General features: G+C 43.4%; 1 long non-coding RNA gene across 1 annotated transcript; it reads left to right on the top strand.

Annotated features, from left to right (window-relative positions):
• Positions 1-11,651: 11,651 nt before the first annotated feature.
• LOC148398733 (uncharacterized) lies at positions 11,652-15,267 on the top strand. The gene is made up of 4 exons (XR_015857846.1): positions 11,652-11,860; positions 12,851-12,939; positions 13,800-14,084; positions 14,566-15,267. It is a non-coding gene; the product is annotated as an uncharacterized LOC148398733 (long non-coding RNA).
• Positions 15,268-16,714: the final 1,447 nt, after the last annotated feature.

Here is a 16,714-nt window from a genome sequence, read left to right as displayed (position 1 = left end):
AGAGCACCATCTGCAAGTCCAGGACGGGAAGGGTCGGCATAACTGACTGTGACAGCACGGTGTTGATATCCAACTCCTCCCATGGATGCCTTACATTTCGCTGGGGGGCATTTAGTCCAGGTGGACCATGTTCCACGCCTCCATTGTTGAGGCAACCGACCGGAGCTGTGGCCGTAAGGTCGTTGGTGCCTGTCTTAGCGGCAATCCCCAAACCCGCTGGTGGACACCGGCGGTAAGGGATGCCGTTACGCTGAAGAAAGAGTCCTATCGGGCCATTTTGGCCTGCGGTACTCCGTAGGCAGCTGACAGGTACCGGATGGCCAAGCAGAATGTGGCTTCGGCGGTTGCTGAGGCAAAAACCCGGGCGTGGGAGGAGTTTGGCGAGGCCATGGAGAATGACTTCAGGACGGCTTCGAGGAAATTCTGGTCCACCATCCGGCGTCTCAGGAGGGGGAAGCAGTGCACAGTCAACACTGTTTACAGTGGAGTTGGCGTGCTGCTGACCTTGACTCGGGACGTCGTGAGTCAGTGGGGAGAATACTTCGAAGACTTCCTCATCGACACGCCTTCCATTGTGGAAGCAGGGCCTGGAGACTCTGAGGCAAACTCTCCAATCTCTGGGGTCGTAGTCACTGAGGTAGTTAAAAAAACTCCTGGGTGGCAAGGCCCCGGGGGTGGAGTTCTTCAAGGCTTTGTATATTGTCGGGCTGTCATGGCTGACACGCCTCTACAGCAATGCGTGGATATCGGGGACGGTGCCTCTGGATTGGCAGACTAGGGTGGTGGTTCCCCTCTTTAAGAAGGGGGACCGGAGGGTGTGTTCCAATTACAGGAGAATCACACTCCTCAGCCTCCCTAAGGCTATTCAGGTAAGGTCTATTCAGGGGTGCTTGAGAGGAGGGTCTGTAGGGAGGTCGAACCTCGGATTCCGGAGGAGCAGTGTGGCTTTCGTCCTGGCCGTGGAACAGTATACCAGCTCTTCACCCTCGGCAGGATCCTCGAGGGTGCATGGTCCAACCAGGGTACAACCAGTCCACATGTGTTTTGTGGACTTGGAGAAGGCGTTCGACCGTGTCCCTCGGGAGGTTCTGCGGAGGGTGCTTCGGGAGTACGGGGTGCCGAGCCAACTGATAAGGGCGGTTCGGTCCCTGTATCACCGATGCCAGAGTTTGGTCCACATTTCCGGCAGTAAGTCGGATTCGTTCCCAGTGAGGGTTGGACTCCGCCAAGGCTGCCCTTTGTCACCGATTCTGTTCATAATTTTTATGGACAGAATTTCTAGGCGCAGCTGAGGCATTGAGGGGATCCGGTTTCTATTTGTGCCTCACGGCAAAAGCCATTGCCAATCACCTGTCATCCAATTTACTCACTGCGTGCTCATTTGATTTCTTCAGATTTAGGAACATGCTAAGACACTGAAGCAGAAATTAGACTTACACAGGTTGGTTGAGTTCAATCACCATTCTTGTTAAGAAAGCTCTGTTTTCAGGAAAGTACAAGACAGCGCTGGGCCTTTCGTGCGACCATGCTCAAGAGCAGAAAGTCTCCATTCAGAAAAGGCAACGTTCAAGGTTCTTTGGTCATCTTATATTCAGTTGCACATGCCAGTGTGGGCCGAGTTTGATGGGTGATGAGTCAGGGGGTGTGGCAAGTTCACAGGAGATTTTGATTCCATGGGAGTGGGTGCTGGTTCGGTGAGAGCTGGCTCCGTGGGGTTGGGTGCTGATTATGGGTGATTCGATGTGTGTGGGGGCTGTCGTTTTCCTTTCCATCTTTCAGCCTTGACGATCACCTTTGGCCAGGTTCTTGCTTTATCTCCCTCTGGCACCTCTACCGGTTTTATCTGTAAGTGTCCTTCCTGTAAACCATTCTTGCACATACATCCACCTCGCCCACTGTCGCACACCGCCCATTCATCATTCTTTCCCTTTTGTCATTTTGTACGGAATTATGTTAGCTTTTGGCTGTGACATCATCAATGTTCCCTGACTATGCAATGTTTGTACTCACCACTTACTATGTTTTTGTTTGTTCGTTCATTTGATACTCCGTGTACTTGCTTACGTCATCATGTTCTTAGTTTAATCATGCTTTCAACCATATCTTTTCTTTGTTAGGCAAAATATTTCCCTCTATCCAGAACGTTCAGTAGTAATCGAAAACTGGCGTCTAGCATTAGTCAAAACATAAGATACAATCAAGTACTGAACATTTTTTGAAGACTTTGGCAGTGTCCGTGATTTAGAAAATCATCAGCCATGCATTAAACAGTTCCTTAAGGGTCATTAAGCTATTCAGGCAATATATCAAAAAACATTTGTTATTTCAAAGTGCTCAGAAATACATATCAGACATAAAAACCTCTGTCATTACCCCCTATCAAAAATGTGTAGTTATGTCTTCTTTATTGATTTGGTGTGTAGGTATAATTATATGCTTAAAATATTTATTTTATTGCTTTAATATGTGAATATACTTGTCTGCTTATGTACTTGATTCAATGAGGTTTGAGCACATCTGTTTCTGTAGCTAGGCAGGACTTTTTGTATTTCGAACCCATTCCTTCACTCCCTCCGTTGACCTCAGTTTAACTGAGGTCACCAAAACCATTGATACCACCAGGGTCCCTCTGTTGGCACACCGCGTCACTCTGTGGAGCCGCCAATGAGTGAGAAAAATAAATATAGATAAAATTCATACCCAGACATTTGTAAAAGATGGAGTGGAAAGGCCTAGACGACATTCCAGTGACAGCATGGAACTATCAAGGAGAGATGGCACGGGAGATTCCTTAAAAAGCAAGAAGATGCCTGAGGAAAGGTACTGGTTCCTATTTTTTATTTCAGACCACGACGCTGCACAGAACTGCATTAGCTACAGAGATGTTATGTTGATCAAGCAAAGCATGAAGTTATGGGAAAGAATGTTTGAAGCGAGGCTTGGAAATCTCTACTGGCCACAATAACGGAGAGTGTGGCAGAGATGAAGATGTTGCAGGACATGCAGATGGTTGGTGTGACAGGACAGAAAGATATGGAAACGATTGCTCTGCTGTCGCAGCCCCTAACAGGAGCAGCCAAAAGAAGAGGAAGATGAGAAAGAAAATGTGAGAAAAAAATACATGGACAAATAACGAAATACATACATACGTATGTATATATGTACATATAGACAGACAGACATCGAACGATCGCCCATTCGGTCACTCAGTCGTTTGGTCTCGGTCATTCTGTCACTCAGTCAGTCACTCAATGAATTAGTCAATCTATCGATCGATCAATCTCTCACTCACTCACAAGTGTTAACTAATTTGTAATAGTATTGCAAGCAGTTTAAACTCGAATGGAGTATGTGAATGTCCATATCAGTTCTATCAAATTCTAATCCTAATTTACCTTTGTATAAGGCAGAGGTGTCAAACCCAAGGCCCGGGGGCCAGATGCAGCCTGGCACATCATTTTATGTAGCCCGCGAAGGCAAAGTGTGCTTCAAATTCATGTGTCATTACTCGAATTGCATATTGTCTTCACTTTTAATATTTTATTTTTAAATATTAGATCTGTTTTTACTCATCTGATTTGAAAACGAGTTACTTGTCAGTTTGTAGCGTTTGCTGTATATAATATGAGGTGCTCATACATTTATTTGGGGTGACAGTCATGACGGCCCTCCGAAAGAAGCTATGACTACAATGCGGCCTGCGAAAAAATGAGTTTGACACCCCTGGTATAAGGGATAGCTTTCTTAAAGCATAGTCACCGTAATTTATTCAATGTGTGGTTTTACTAATATTTAATCATTGATCAATAACGTATCTTAAATCATGCTTTTCCTCTTTCGAAGCGACTATGTACTTTTGACCCAAACGCCACCATTTTATAGGGAAAGAAAAATTTGTTGAATCTATTTGTTTTGGACATAATTGTCACGGTCGGGTGTAGCATGGAGCAGGACGACCAAGTGCAGCTTGGACCAGGGTTTATTGAAGCAACTCAAAAGGAAAACTGACATGACTTAACAATAACTTGACTTACTGACTGGGACGCGAAACAAGACAGCAGGACATGACGGCATCAAGACAGAACGACAGCAACCAAAACCAAAACAATGATCCGACAGGGAGTGAGGGGCAGACAGGACTTTTATACACGACAGGTAACGAGAGGCAGGTGGGAACAATCACACTGATCATGGGCACACAGGAGGGGAGGGGCGAGCACACAGACAGAAACCAAGACAACAGACACATAGTGGAGCAGTTGGGGACGTGACGTGACAGAACCCCCCCCCACAAGGGACGGCTCCCGACGTCCCAAAAAAAAAAAAAAAAACTAGGGGAACCAAACCGCACTCGGGCGGCGACTTGGGGAACCGAACCGCACTCGGGCGGCGACTTGGGGAACCGAACCGCACTCGGGCGGCGACTTGGGGAACCGAACCGCACTCGGGCGGCGACTTGGGGAACCGAACCGCACTCGGGCGGCGACTTGGGGAACCGAACCGCACCGCACTCGGGCGGCGACTTGTAAGTCTGTGCCGCGATCGGCGGCAACTCGGGAAGTCCGTACGGCAATTGGCGGCGACTCCGGAAGTCTGTACCGCGATCGGCGGCCACTCGCAAAGTCCGTACCGATGATCGGCGGCATTCGGAAGGCGGGGCTGTGCGCGGCGGCAACAGCCATCACGCGCCGCAGCAGTGGGAGTGGAGCCAGGGACGATCGTGGGTCCGACGCAGCTGGCTTGGATGCCTGCTGACGTTCGCGGGTCCGGCGACGCTGGGGTGGAGCCCGATGGCGGCCGTGAGTCTGATTACGCCGGGAGGCACTCCAACGGCAGCCGTGGGTCCGGCGTCGCGGCACCAGAGTCCGATCGTGGCCGCAAAGCCGCTGGCGCCAGAAGCAGTCCGATGGTGGCCACGGGTCCGGCGTTCCGGCAGCAGAGTCCCAACGATGCCGCGAAGCCCATGGCGCTGGAACATACACGGATTGGCGGTCGTGGATTGGGCATCGCAGCAGGATCTGATGGTGAAGGGGGGTCCAAGCGCTGGTCGCTGTTGTGGTCGGATCATTCTGTCACGGTCGGGTGTAGCATGGAGCAGGACGACCAAGTGCAGCTTGGACCAGGGTTTATTGAAGCAACTCAAAAGGAAAACTGACATGACTTAACAAACAATAACTTGACTTACTGACCGGGACGCGAAACAAGAAGACAGCAGGACATGACGGCATCAAGACAGAACGACAGCAACCAAAACCAAACCAAAACCAAACCAATGATCCGACAGGGAGTGAGGGGCAGACAGGACTTTTATACACGACAGGTAACGAGAGGCAGGTGGGAACAATCACACTGATCATGGGCACACAGGAGGGGAGGGGCGAGCACACAGACAGAAACCAAGACAACAGACACATAGTGGAGCAGTTGGGGACGAGACGTGACAATAATACTCCTGCAGTCATCTTAAATTTGTTCAATTTATCAATCCTTTCAATTTTTTATCCTGCAAATAAATCAAGTGAATAATGTGTTATTCAAACTTTAACGTTCATAAGTTATCGGCTCCAATGATGTTAGGATGAGTGTTAGATAAATTGTATATATATGTTATCATGCGTTCCCTAATGAGTACTTATTAATAAAATTATTGCACAGTATGCTTGCTGTTTCGCCTTGCAGACGTCCACCAGTCCACAACAAGTCAAACGATGCTGTCTGGAGCTTCCAGACCTTCTACACCTCTGGGAATCCAAGAAAGTTGCTGATAGCTCAATCCATTTCGTTGATGTCTGCACATGGCATTTTGTCCTTGCACTCCTTTCTCATGGCGTCCTGTCTGTGACTACTTGTTTCACATAGCATTTTCTGTTAGAAAAATTGTGTATATATGTTATCATGCGTTCTCTAATGAGTACTTATTCACAATGTTACTGTTCAGTATGCTTGCTGCTTTGCCTTGCTTATTCTTATCTTGTACAACAGAACAGAAGGATTACGGCTGGGTCAGGGGCGAGATGACAGTTGTGTCAAACAAGATGCTGCTGACAGCTCAGCGTCCACCAGAACAGATCGTGAAAACAACACGTCAAACGATGTGTCATGAACCTTCTGATCTTCGTTAAAGAACGTCACTTTCTCTTTTTATCTCTCGGAATACCGCTTAAACTGTTTTGCTGATATAGCCATATCTGCACGCAACACTTTGTGCGTTACTTTTTGTTTCTTTTCTTACGAGACGAAGCCACAATCTCTCCCCCCCCCCTTAAGGGCTAATCGTCTCACACTGTGGGTAGGGCATTTCCAAATAAAAAGAGCGAGGAGTGTAAAACAGATTTTTAGTGTAGTCAGATTGCTGTAAGCCTGAATGCACTCCTCGCGAGAAAAGACTCAATATTCTGCCTCACTGGTTTTGTCTGCTGATCCTTTTGCTGATTTTGAACCTGACATTTTCTCATGACGTCTTGTCTGTGACTACTTGTTTCACATAGCATTACTCTTTTTGTTTTGTTTCTCATGACGTCTTGTCTGTAAGTACTCGTTTCACATAGCATTTTGTCCTTGCGCTCTTTTTTGTTTCTCATGAGACTAAGCCATGCTTTCCCCCCCACCTGTCAGGGGCTAGTCTCACATTGTGGGTAGGGCATTCCAAATAAAAAGAGCGAGGGGTGTGACAGATCTTTAGTGTATTCAGATTGCTGTAAGTCTGGATGCACTCCTCGCGAGAAAAGACTCAACATTCTGCCTCACTGGTTTTGTCTGCTGATCCTTTTGCTGATTTTGAACCTGACAATGAGACAATCAGAGATCACAACGAAAAATATAGCAAGGACTTGTGATCTCACCAGAAAGATGAGTCGGCATCGAGTATTTGTCTCTGGCCCCCTGCCTGGGAGAGGCACTGATGAGAGGTTTAGTAGATTAGTCTCCCTTAATTGATGGATGGCTGGGTTCTGTAAAAAGCAAGGACTGTATCTTATAGATAACTGGTCCTCCTTCTGGGGCCGCCCTGACCTGCTGAGGAAGGACGGCCTTCACCCTAACCGTGAAGGCGCCTTCACTCTTTCTAGGAATGTAGATTACTGTTTGAGCCACTCATGACAGGTCACTTTAGAGCAGGCCGGGGCACAGGTGATTAGACCACCTGTTGGGATGGGTTTGGAGCCTGTTAAGTTAAAGTTAACTAGCGCTAGGCTATACTTCCAGCATGCACATAGCTCCTCGTGTAGACTAGAGCGTCACAGTTTGAATAGCGCTACAGTACACGTGAACACACTTTCTACTGGGGTAGTAGATAAATCCAATCACTCCACCCTGACCGGTTTTGATGATAAAACGGTGCGTGTTTTAGATAATTTTACATGTGTAACAAATATTTACTATCAAATTCCCACGGTCGTATCGTCCCACCGTGCTAATAAACATTTGAGAGGTGATGTGAGGCCTAGAGAACACAATCTTACTCGCATCTCGTTTAAAAATCCTTCGATAGATACGCACCCTGATCTACCGATTTCACTTAAACTCGGTTTTAGGAATATTAGATTGCGTCATACGAAAGCAGTTCTCGTTAATGACCTCATCACGGAACATAATCTAAACCTATTTGGTCTTTGCGAGACCTGGTTAAAACCTAATGAACTGCTGCTGCTTAACGAGGCCTCGCCTCCAAATTTTGTGAGCTCGCATGTGGTGCGTCCTCGAAAAAAGGGTGGGGGTGTTGCCCTCATCTCAAATTCCGAGCTTAGATTTAGGCCTCGTTTGATTAACGTATTTAAAACATTTGAAGTTCTCACTGTCCAATTCACCGCTTTACCGTCATTTTATCTTGCTGTTATTTACCGTCCACCCGTGGCTTACTCTGGCTTCCTGGATGAATTTTCAGAATTCGTGGCTGATCTAGACAAATGCGGATAATATAATAATCATGGGCGATTTCAACATCCACATGAATTTACCGTCAGAGCCACTTACTTCGGCGTATCAGACTTTAACTGATACGTTTGGTTTTACGCAAGCCGTACAGGCAGCAACGCATAAGAATGGAAATACCTTAGATCTGGTATTATCCCGAGGACTTGCAACCTCAAATATAGCAGTACTGCCATACACTACTGTTTTGTCTGGTCATTACTTAATAAAATTTGAAATTTTAGTTCCTTGTCAAAGACAAGAGAGCCGTAATTTTAACTCCATGACTACAACTGCGCTATCTGAGTTACTGTCGCCGGCAACTGCCATATTTCCCGCATATATCGGCTCTATTGATAATCTTACAAATTAATTCAATGCGACATTGTTAAATGCCATCGACTCTGGGGCGCCGCTACGTCTGAGAACTCGCCGTAGATTGCCTACTCCGTGGTTCACAGATGAAACATGTACGCTTAAGCAATTATGTAGAAAGCATGAGCGCAGATGGCGTTTAACCAAACTTGAGGTTTTCCATCAGGCGTGGCAGGACAGCCTTCTGAAACATAAAGATGCCCTTATCTTAGCAAAAACTCGTTATTTTTCGCAAGTCATTAATCTCAATAAAAACAATCCTAAATACCTATTTGATACAGTGGCAAAGCTAACACTACGCCAGCCGACCCCCGTTAGCTCCTTCCACTCAGCTGACGGGTTCATACATTTTTTTGCTCGAAAGATTGAACCCATTAGGGATGAGATCAAGAATACAATTCCAATCGCTCAGTCGAGACTGCCGATTACCAGCGCTGATGATCATGCAATAACCCTCTCAAATTTTAAAAGCGTGTCCCTTGAAAGGCTTACACAATTGGTTAGTGCGGCTAAACAAACAACATGTTTATTCGACCCGCTTCCGTCCAAACTACTTAAAGAATTATTTCAAATTCTAGGACCGTCCGTCTTAAATATAATCAATCTGTCTGTCTCCTCTGGGATAGTGCCAACAGCCTTTAAAACCGCTATCGTTAAACCGTTACTTAAGCGACCAAATCTTGACCTGGACTGTCTCAGTAATTATAGGCCAGTTTCAAAGCTCCCATTCATAGCAAAACTTCTTGAAAAAGTAGTAGCGCAGCAGCTTATTGATTACATGGTCGCCAATAATCGATATGGATCTTTTCAGTCTGGTTTTAGAGCTAATCATTCCACTGAGACAGCACTTGCTAAAGTGACTAATGATCTCCTCATAGCTATGGATTCAAACACTTCATGTGTATTGTTACTACTCGATCTTAGTGCTGCCTTCGACACTGTAGACTTCAATATTTTATTAGGGCGTCTTAAAAGTTGGGTTGGTATTTCAGGGTCAGCACTAGGCTGGTTCTATTCCTATCTATCAGTCAGGACGCACCGAGTGGTCCATGGCAATACGTCCTCTGAGCTCTATAATGTTACGTGTGGTGTCCCACAGGGATCGGTACTCGGACCAATTCTATTTAATATTTATATGATTCCGCTTGGGGACATAATACGTAAATATAATATTAGTTTTCAATGTTACGCGGATGACACCCAATTATATATGCCGTTATCGATGACAGCTCCGCGAGACTGTTGTAATCTTGAGGTGTGCCTTGCGGAGATCAAGCAATGGATGTTTCTCAACTTTCTTCGTCTTAACCCAGATAAAACCTAGATGTTGATAATTGGTCCAACTCGTTATCAACACTTATTTAATGAAACCACTATAACTATAGATAACCGTACTATCACTCAGAGCGATACTGTAACTAATCTCGGGGTTATATTTGACCAAACGCTATCCTTTCAAAAGCACATTAAGAATATAACCAAAATTTTTTCACCTTCGTAATATTGCTAAGATTCGTCCGATCCTCTGGACCGGTGATGCGGAAACTATTATACATGCGTTCGTCACGTCGCGCCTCGACTACTGTAATGCATTATTCTCTGGTCTTCCTAAGTCCCTCATTAAATGTCTACAGTTAGTACAAAATGCTGCTGCGAGGCTGCTCTCACGGACAAGAAAATTTGATCACATTACCCCAATATTAGCCAACTTACATTGGCTCCTGGTCCATTTAAGATGTGACTTCAAGGTTCTTCTATTAACCTATAAATTACTGCATGGTTTAGCGCCTTCATATCTCGCCGACCTATAGTTGTTCCTTATATTCCGTCTCGTAACCTTCGTTCGCAAAACGCTAGTCTTTTAGAGACACCGAGGGCCAACAAAATGTCTGCAGGGCCTAGAGCATTTTCTATTCGGGCTCCAGAGCTTTGGAATGCCCTACCAATAGATATTAGAACTGCTACCTCACTTGAAACATTTAAGACACGTTTAAAGACACATTTCTATGATATGGCCTGTAATTAACCTGTAGCTTTAGCTTTTGGCTGTGACATCATCAATTTATTCATGTTCCCTGACTATGCAATGTTTGTACTCACCACTTACCATGTTTTTGTTTGTTCGTTCTTTTGATACTCCATGTACTTGCTTACGTCATTATATTCTTAGTTTAATCATGCGTTCAACCATATCTTTTCTTTGTTAGGCAAAATATTTCCCTCTGTCCAGAACGTTCAGTAGTAATCAAAAACTGGCGTCTTGCATTAGTCAAAACATAAGATACAATCATGTACTGAACATTTTTAGACGACTTTGGCAGAAGACCGTGATTTAGAAAATCATCAGGCATGCATTAAACAGTTCTTTAAGGGTCATTAAGCTATTCAGGCAATATATCAAAAAACATTTGTTATTTCAAAGTGCTCAGAAATATCAGATCATAAAGTTATGAAAGCCTTTGTCATTAACCCTGCAGGAAATGGGGTCAAAATACAAAAAGTCCTGCCTAGCTACAAAAACAGATATGCTCAAACCTCATTGAATAAAGTACATAAGCAGACAAGTATATTCACATATTAAATAAATAAAAGAAACATTTTAAGCATATAATTATACCTACACACCAAATCAATAAAGAAGACATAACTAGACATTTTTGATAAGTGGTGATGAGAAAGGTTTTTATAACTTTATGATCTGATATATTTCTGAGCACTTTGAAATAACAAATGACTTTTGATATATTGCCTAAACAGCTTAATGACCCTTAAGGAACTGTGTAATGCATGCCTGATGTTTTTTCTCTGAATGATGGACACGGCCAGAGTCGTCTTGACCGTTCAGTACTTGATTGTATCTTATGTTTTGACTAATGCTAGACGCCAGTTTTTGATTACTACTGAACACTCTGCACAGAGGGAGATAGTTTGCCTAACAAAGAAAAGATACGGTTGGAAGCATGATTAAACTAAGAATAAGCAAAGACATGATGTATCAAAAGAACAGCAATAGATTAATGATGCCAAAAGCTAACATAATTTCGTACAAAATGACAAAATTAAAAGAATCCAGCAGTACGACAGTGTATGTCCAAGATTGGAGGAGAATGTTCACAGGAAGGTCACGTGGAGATAAAACCAGCAGGTGCCAGAAGGAGCCACCCAAAGACTCGGCCAAAGATGATCGCCAAGGCTGAAAGACGGGAGGGAAGACAACAGCCCCCACCCGAGAACTCGGCCAAAGATGATCGCCAAGCCCGAAAGACGGGATGGAAGACAACAGCCCCCCTCCACACACACACACACCAACAGCCCCCCACCTCCACACCGAATTGCCCATAATCAGCACCACTCCTATGCAAGCAGACTCTCCTTCGAACTTGCCCCACCCCGAAGACTCATCGCCCATCAATCCCGGCCCACAATGTGCTACTGAATATAAAACTGATCTAACAACCTTGGACTTTGCCTTTTCTGAATGGAGACTTTCCGCTCTTGAAGGGCCCAGCGCTGTATTGTACTTTCCTGAAAACAGAGCTTTTTGAACAAGAATTGTGATTGAACTCAACCAATCTGTGTAAGTCTAATTTCTGCTTCAGTGTCTTTGCATTTTCCTAAATCTGAAGAAATCAAACGAGCACGCAGTGAGTAAATTGGATAACAGGTGATTGGCAAAGGTTTTTGCCGTGAGGCGCAGATAACGCACTCCCTAAATTGTGGACAAAATCCAACAACCCCTATCAAAAATGTCTAGTCATGTCTTCTTTATTGATTTGGTGTGTAGGTATAATTATATGCTTAAATTATTTCTTTTATTGCTTTAATATGTGAATATACTTGTCTGCTTATGTACTTTATTCAATGAGGTTTGAGCATATCTGTTTTTGTAGCTAGGCAGGACTTTTTGTATTTCGAACCCATTCCTTCAGGACGTTAGGGTTGGATTTTGAGAGGTTTCCACCTTCTTACAAGTGAGTAATTCTGAACTGTAGGTGTTCTGATGACATTTTAGATGAGGCCTGGTTTGGACAGGGCAACCAGCATCTCCAGTCTTATCATTCATCAGATAGTAGTTTTGATGAGTCGAGACTGATTAAATGATTTTTGTTTGGCAAAAAACGGACCGCGCTTGTCTTTTGTTGTGACTTGTGATTAGGATCAGATCAAAATTGATGATACATTTATGGATGAATCAATGTCATTCCAAAGCGTTTTTCCTATTTATTCTTGCGATTGAAAAGTGAACAAAGCAAACTTCATACACCCACCTCATTCAGCAATTTCATGGTGATGTCATTAAGCGGCTCATGAGAAAACCTACAGTCGTCTCCTTTAGAGCACGTTCCCTTTTTATGGAAACATTTGCATGGGAAGGACCGTGCATAGCTGTTAAGGAAAATATTAAAACGGGAACACATTGGCCTCTACCCTAATGTGAAACTTGGAGGGTCAGAAAATGGACTCTGACTTCAGCTGATAGCAAAATGGTTTCATTTTTCAAGACGTGTTTGACACCACGAAATATTTATATACGTACATGTGATGTCGGATTTTTCACCTTTCTCAGGTAATCCTCCAATTCCACGTCCTGGGTATCAGATGCCTGAGCCTGATGGGTGCAGCTCATATTTCTTTGGTCTCCCTGTTCCAGAGGGGGTATGCATTTGTTGACCTAAAAATGTCATCAAAACCAGTTTTCAAATGACCTGATTCAAAACTTAATCTTACACTCATTCATGGTGTATGATTACGACAACCTTTTGTTGTGCCCTAGATAAGGGGTGTCCAAACTTTTTGCAAGGAGGGCCGGATTTGATAAAGTGAAGGGGCTCGGGGGCCAATAGTTTTTTCGGACATTTTTTAACTGCAAACATTTCATGCAAATGCTTTTATTCATCTCAGAAGAGTCAAATAACATTGAAGAAACTCCATGAAATTCCTTAAATTTATGAGTTTCAAATTATTTTTGCCTCATGAACATTTTAAACAGGAGTTACAAGTAATGCAAAGTTGTCTGTTATTATTAAAACTTAAAACAAGTGAATTTTGCTCTTGTCATTTACAATATCTTTCAGAAAGTAATAGTTTGTGTCACATCTACAGGTTCATAACATGATCAGTATTAACATGGCCACTTTGTAATATTTGTAAAATTTTTAATATTAAGTCGTATTTACTTTTGATTTACTTTTGACTCACAGCCCCACGTGGAGAATCACTGTTGTGATGCCAGTTCAGCTTGGAGCTGCTTTACTTTATCAGCACGGTCACTCCCTTTTAGCTTGTCGTATGTGTTAGCATGTTTAGTCTGATAGTGTCTCTTTAGGTTGAAATCTTTAGACAAGGCAACCGTTTCCCATAATTCCCATTTCTCTTGAAAGCAATGTCAACTTTCCTCATTTTCTTTGCAGTCACCATGGCAGAAATGAGCGGAGAGGGGTGGTGCTGCCACCTTTTGGTAATAGGAGAAATTACAGTTTCAAGTTTCGTGATTTTTTTTTTTTTTTTTAATTCAGTTTGACAGTGCTGGCGGGCCATAAATAATAGATTATAAGACCGAAGCTGCGGGCCGTATGAAATCTGACTGGGGGCCGGATTTGGCCCGCGGGCCGGACTTTGGACAAGCCTGCCCTAGATGGATATGGGAATCCCCGCCATGACCAAGTGCTGCAACCAGCTGGACATGTGTTATGATACCTGTGGCTCAAACAAGTACCGTTGTGACTCCAAGTTCCGCTGGTGACTCCACAGCATCTGCACCGACCTCAAGAAGAGCCTTGGTTTCGTGTCCAAAGTTGAAGGTTGGTATCCTCTCTACATACCATTTCCTCATACAATTCTCACCTTGTTGAATGTTTGAGGACCATTTGTTGCAAATGTAAAAAAAAAAAAACACACACAAAAAACTGGCTTCTCTTAAATCTTAAATTGCTGAATGATGTCTAAAATTTCTATTTCTTTGTAAGTCACTGATGGTTAAATCAGAGCAATCCAATAAGTGAGTTGCTTTTGGAAAATTGAGAACCTTTTAAATGCTTTCAATAAATTGACAAACAATTTGTGCTCATGAGTTGTTTTTTTAATCCATAAATGAGGGGAACGGTATTTGTTTTTTCCAGGATTATTACCCACTGCTTAACAAAACAAGAGCTAAAACAGCCTACTGAATCACCATTAAGGCCGAGTAATGAGTTTAAAAATCCAGTGTTTTCTGGTAGGTACTGTTGATAATGCTGCTGGAAAGAGTGACTTCCACTCTTGTCCGTTACTTTCTCCCATCAGCATGTGAAACGGTGGCAGACACTTTGTTCAACACAGTATGGACTCTGGGCTGCAGACCCTACATGAACAGCCAGAGAGCATCATGCTATTGCCAAGGAGAAGAGAAAGATGAACTCTAACCTATAACATATTACTATGAAGAAGACAGAGGAAGTTGCAGTAGCATATCAAAAGTACTATTAAGTATACTAGTATAAGTGGTATTGCAATGAACAGCTGCAATGGTATTTTTTGAATGGCAATATTGTTGTATTGCTCTGCTCTCTCAGCAATGCTGTTTATTTGTACTTCTAGGTGGGGATAACAATCACAACATGACATTCGTTTTGTTCCAAATATCTTTTAAAAGCGTATTGTATTGACAGTGCTGTAGATAAACCGCATAGGGTACGCTCGAAATAAACTTTGCTAACTATATTAAACTTTCGTTTGCTTTAAGTTCACTTTTAGCAACGAGCTTTTTCATCCATTAATTTATTTGTTTTTGTTCAACGGATTACCTGCCATTCACTGGGAGGATGGGTCATTGGCCAGAAATTGAGGCTTGGCTGGTTAAGGAAGAGAAAAGAAGCCATGTTCTAACTTCTTTTACCACTCCCTTATTTGGGCAATAACTAAGCCACTCATAACATGCATAACATGCTCAGAAACCAGTAAGCCCTAATTTCTTCTAATAATATCATTAAAATACAGCTTTTAAGATGTTTGTCTCCTGATCTCTAGTCATTGTGTCCTTCCATTTGTCATACAAACTATTTTAAAAGCACTTTTTGCAAGGGTTGATTTGAGCAGCAAAAAGTAGCGAGGGTTGCGCTCGTCCTGAATGTTGATTTTTTGGTCGGGTTCATTCGTATTCACGAAGATGTTCACAAGACTTTTGCATTTTAATAGGCGTCAACATATTTTCTTATTGTAAGAAACTGTTTGCAGCCTTTTAGGAATCCTGACAAAATTCACAATACGCACAAACAGTGAGTTCAGCTCTGAGAGTTGCCATGGTTCCAGAACCAGATGTGGCGCTTTCATCCTTCTGTTCTTCTTCTCGTGTATTATTTTACTTCAATTTAAGTTACAGTAGTTGGTTGGTTTTCTAAATGACATTGTAAATCTGGAGATTATGGTGCTGAACCAGTTTTAGATTTTTATTTTGGGTCATCGAAAATGTTCGTTGCAAGCGCCGACGTGTGAAACCTGACGCCTAGACTGTACAAAGTATAAATCCCCCCCCAAAAAAAGATTTCTGAAGAATACACAATGGTAAACTATGAACTATATTAAAAACAACTAGAATTTGCAATCTCTGTAGAAATTGCGTGTGAAGGCGAAGAAGCTGAATAAAAACTTGGGGAATGCTACAGAATGATGTCAAATGTTACTGACTGTCACGTCCCCCCCCCAACCACCAGAAAATTTGTGATGATGTGTATTTTTAGGAGGATTTTTTTTGTTACATGGTATATTGTAATAAATAGTTGACTAGACATATATAGTCTTGAATTAAACATATGTAAATTCTGACCGGTTATGTTGAGCATTCCTCTATCTTCTGCTTTTCACTTGTCACCTTCTACAGACCACTTTCGCGTCTCTCAAAAGTCCATGGAGGTTTTTGTACGTCTCCGCGTCACCCTGTCGACCTGCCATCGCCGTAGAAGGCGAAACAGTAGTATTCGGCCAGGTCATCTCTCTGGACACCACTGATGGTCAGAGTGTAGTCAGAGCCGGATCGAGTGCCGCTGAATCGAGATGGCGTGTTGGAGAATTTTGATGATGTGTAGTAGATGAGCGATTTGGGAGCCATTCCAGGTTTCACTTGGTACCAACTGGGATAGCTACCAATGTTTTGACTCCCTGTGGCCCTGATGGTCACGGTTGCTCTGAGAGAGACAGACATGAGTCTGTCTGTCTGCCTCAGAAAATTCTGGGCAGAAGATCCTGAAATGAGATGAATGAAAACCCAACTGCCACCATGAAGCAACACCAAATGTCAAGTCAAACTAGTCATCCTTATGAAATATTCTGCTCTGACACCAAGTTTCAAAGAGTCTCACCAGGAATCAGCAGAGCCCAAAGGACAAGCGCAAGTGCGGAAGACCACATCCTGATTCGTAGTGCGAGTGGTGTTTGCGCAAAAGGAGTGCTGCAGACT

The sequence above is a fragment of the Syngnathus floridae genome, chromosome 4 (assembly GCF_059516105.1).
Source record: "Syngnathus floridae isolate MCC-2025c chromosome 4, RoL_Sflo_1.0, whole genome shotgun sequence".
NCBI classification, from domain to species: domain Eukaryota; kingdom Metazoa; phylum Chordata; class Actinopteri; order Syngnathiformes; family Syngnathidae; genus Syngnathus; species Syngnathus floridae.
Note: the sequence above shows the minus strand (reverse complement) of the source record. Positions and strands in the feature narration are given on the sequence as shown.